Here is a 4,378-nt window from a genome sequence, read left to right as displayed (position 1 = left end):
GAAGTGGTAGAGCAAAGACAGACGGGTAGGTCACATGAGAAAGCTGATTGACTTCAGTCTTAGAACTCTGCACACATAGAATTTTATTACTTCAACCAGGAAAAAAACCAACAGTAAAAACATTAGACTTGATGTTCACTTAACTTAGCTGTCCATAATGTAATATAAGTCATAACATCCTGAAACTTCTACTTTGATGGCTACCAAGTACCCACAGAGATATAATTATTCAAAGCTAAACACTAATGACAACATCAAAATGATCATGCTTGTTTCCAAGATAAAGTGCATGCTCTGTTGCTGACTGCAGATTGAAGCTTGCGGGATAGGTCAACCATTCCATGGAGTGACTAGCTTTTGTGTGGATGAGGATGTCGCAACTCAGCAGATTCGCTGTGGCCATGATCTCTGCATCAGTTGCCCAGACTCCATCATGAGAGATGTCAGAAGTGCTCACATATTCACTCACATTCTGGTTCAAGTAGTCCTGTATTTCTCTGTCAAGTCAGTTAATCTGGCCTGGGGGGTTATTCTACCCTAGGCCAGAGTAACCCCGGGGTTTCTCTGGCCGGGGGGTGAATGGGGGGGTTATTCTAGCCTAGACCAGAGTAACCCCGGGGTTACTCTGGCCGGGGGGTGAATCTGGCCTGTTACAGCTGGCCAGATTAACCCGGGGCTACTCTAGCCTAGGCCAGAATAACTCCTCCGGGGTTATTCTAGGCTAGGCCAGAATAACCCCGGGGTTACTCTGGCTGGGGGGTTAATCCGGCCTGTTACACCGGCCTGACCTAGGCCCAGGACCTCCGTCTTCACCAGGTTTAGTTTCAGCCAACGCCATCTGAGCCAACCAGCCACGGGTTGCAATGCCCGTTGGAGGTCATCTGGGTCGGAGTTTGTCCGGCTGCCCAGCATCAGATAGAGCTGGGTGTCATCCGCATATTGATGACACCCAAGCCAATACCTCCGGGCAATCTGGGCAAGGGGGCGCATGTAGATGTTAAACAACATCGGGGACAGCACTGCCCCCTGAGGCACCACACAATCAAGAGGGTGCCTCCAGGACCACTGCTCCCCTATCGCCACCCTTTGTTCCCGACCTTGAAAAAAAGAGGCAAACCATTGGAGGGATGTGCATGCGTGGCTGGGATGTGCATGTATGGCTGTTATAAGTCAAAGGTGTACATGACCAGGCCCTGGTAAATCTAAGCATTTATTCCAGCCTCAACTAGAACTCTGTTCACATATTCCAGTAAATGCATGTACAAACCTGCATGTACATGTATACACTTGTTTGTAAGAAAGAGCCAACAAACATTCACTTTACATATGAAAACAGGGCTAAATGGTAAGTTTTAATCACCCATTCAGCTGTACCTGCACTGAAAGTAACATGAGAATTATTCACCACATGCATAAATACCAATCAAGTGTGCAATGTACACAGATTAAATGTGCATTGACTGAAACTTGTGAACAGGACTACTTGCATGACAATATGGGTCCTCATAAAGATGGTACTGGAAGATCCCTGCTGGAGGTAAAGTTATTTCTAGAGCAAAGAGGATATTAAAAGGTGTCTTCTCATAGTTACACCAATTGAGACAAAAAAAATTGTTATTGGAAAACCAAACTTTTTACAAGTTACATGTAACAGGTATTTGTAGCCTACTCACTGGCACATTCTTGCATGAAAAATGCATCCAAATACTGAGAATTATTATTACAAAAGGATAACTTAATAGAACTCATAGGGAAGGAAAGACCCTTTATCCCACCCACTCCCATGTCCTTCCCTCTTGCTTCAGCTCTCGTATGTCTCAGTGATGAAACTTCAGGTTGCCTAGGCAACCCAAAATGGGAACCAAGATGTCACGAGGCAATCTCTCAGAATCTTGGCATCTTAAAACGGTTCCTTTTTTTTTTACTTTCAGAGTCTTCTGTAAACTTAGGTGTTCCCTGAGTCTGTAGAAACATTTTTCCTAGACCTAGGAGGTTTTCCTTGCACTTTTTGGGGGTATGCTTGGCTATTATATATATGACTAATATATGAAGGCAAGAGCCCACTTCCAGTAGTTTCTATGTTTGTTTCTTGAACAGAAAAATGAAGAGCGAAATCCAAGTCAGGAAAACACTGCAACCAGTTCAATTCACTGAACCCAACATATGAAGCAGAAGATGCTTACCAGTTGTAGGTGGATGGGTTGTTGTTTCTTTAACAGAAAAAGAATATATGAGCCAGGAAACTACTGTGGTCAGTTCACTTTACTGAACTGTAAACAGAGGTATGCACTGAAGCAATGCTGTCTAATATAGAACAGAAAGTGCTTACCAGTTGTAGTTGGCAGAGTAGTTGGTTCTTGAACGGAAAAAGAACAGCAAAATGCAAGTTAGGAAAGTATTGTGGTCAGTTCAATTTATGAAATCAAAATAGAGGTGTGCACTGAATTAATGCTGTGTCTAATTGATAGTAGAAGGTGCTTAGAAGGGATGGGCACAAACCGACTCATGTACCAAATTTCTGACAAACTGGGCCAGTTTGTTGGTTTGTGAACCACAAATAATGCAACTGCATTGTTCTCAAACCGCCCACGAACTGCCATGTTTTTGTGGTGGTTCATTAAGTTCATAACAGGGTTCTCTTTAAATGTCTTCCCTTCACTCGCTGAGTTGTGCTGTGGTGACAGAACACCTCAGCAAGTGAAGGGAAGGCATTTAAAGAGACCTATGTGCCTTCCCTTCACTCATTGAAGTGCACTGCCATGGTGGCATGCCTCAGCAAGTGAAGGGAAGGTATTTAATGATGGTGCCCCCCTCGTGGAAGATCCCTCCAACATACAAACCATGAACTGGCTTGGCAAACCAAAAAGTTCATGGAGGTTTGCGAACCATGATTTGTGAGGTCTTATGGAACACAAACCACCATTTTCCAGGTTTGTGCCCATCTCTAGTGCTTACCAGTTGTAGGCAGAGGAGTTGTTGTATCTAGAACAGGAAAAGAAACAAAATGTAAGTCAAGAAACTATTGTCAGCAGTTTAATTTAGCAAACGCAGAACAGACATGTGCACTGAACTAATGATGTGTCTCATATTTAGCATAAGGTGCTTACCAGTTGTAGGTGGAGGGGTTGTTGCATCTAGAACAGGACAAGAAAAGCAAAATGTGAGCCAGGAAACTACTGTGGTCAGTTCAGTTTACTGAACTGAGAACAGGTGTGCACTGAAACAATACTGTCTAATATCTAGCCGAAGGGGCTTACCAGTTGTAGGCGGCAGAGTAGTTGTTTCTTGAACAGAAAAAAAAACAGCAAAATGCGAGTCAGGAAAATATTATGATCAGTTCAATTTATGAACTCAGCATACAGGCACGCACTCTATTTACTCTCTAATATGTAGCAGAAGATGCTTACCAGTTGTAAGTGAATGGGTTGTTGTTTCTTGAACAGAAAAAGAATATATCAGCTAGGAAACTACTGTGGTCAGTTCACTTTACTGAACTGTAAACAGAGGTATGCACTGAAGCAATGCTGTCTAATATAGAACAGAAAGTGCTTACCAGTTGTAGTTGGCAGAGTAGTTGGTTCTTGAACGGAAAAAGAACAGCAAAATGCAAGTTAGGAAAGTTTTGTGATCAGTTCAATTTATGAAATCAGTACAGAGGTGTGCACTGAATTAATGCTGTTTCTAATTGATAATAGAAGGTGCTTACTAGGGATGGGCACAAACCGACTCATGTACCAAATTTCTGACGAACTGGGCCAGTTTGTTGGTTTGTGAACCATGATTCATGCAATCACATTGTTCGCAAACCATCCAGAAAGCACTATATTTTTGTGACTATTCATTCAGTTCATAAGAGGGTTCTCTTTAAATGCTTTCCCTTCACTCTTTAAGTGCCTTCCCATCATTTGCTGAGTCGCGCTGTGGAGGCAGCACACCTCAGCGCACCTCAGCAAGTGAAGGGAAAGCATGTTAAATGTAACTTTTGGCACAGGTAATCAAAGATGGTCCTTACCAATTGTACTGCTTTCTTCTCTAGTGGATGCGGGTAGTGCTTGGAGAAAAGAAAAAAATAAAAAAATTAAAGAATGTGTGCAATATCAAAGTAAGGCCAAGTTTTTTCCCCAATTAGAATGGTGCGGTATTTTGATTGACAGGAGGACATATATTCAGAGTAAAATAAAGGGGATTATTGCAAACTCTTAAGGAACAAAAACAACAATAAGATAAATTCAAAACATTCAGTTTTAGAGTGCAGAAGTCAACTGTATGGACTTCATTCTCTCCTCCCTTTGGACCCCCAGCCAGGATACATTCAGCTCTTTGATGCTTAGCTGGGAAATTTCTGGGAGGGAATTCAGTGAGGTATAATGCCCTAGAC

The sequence above is a fragment of the Gekko japonicus genome, unplaced genomic scaffold (genome assembly GCF_001447785.1).
Source record: "Gekko japonicus isolate JY-2015 unplaced genomic scaffold, Gekko_japonicus_V1.1 scaffold6329, whole genome shotgun sequence".
Classification (NCBI taxonomy): Eukaryota; Metazoa; Chordata; class Lepidosauria; order Squamata; family Gekkonidae; genus Gekko; species Gekko japonicus.
This window is presented reverse-complemented; position numbering follows the sequence as displayed.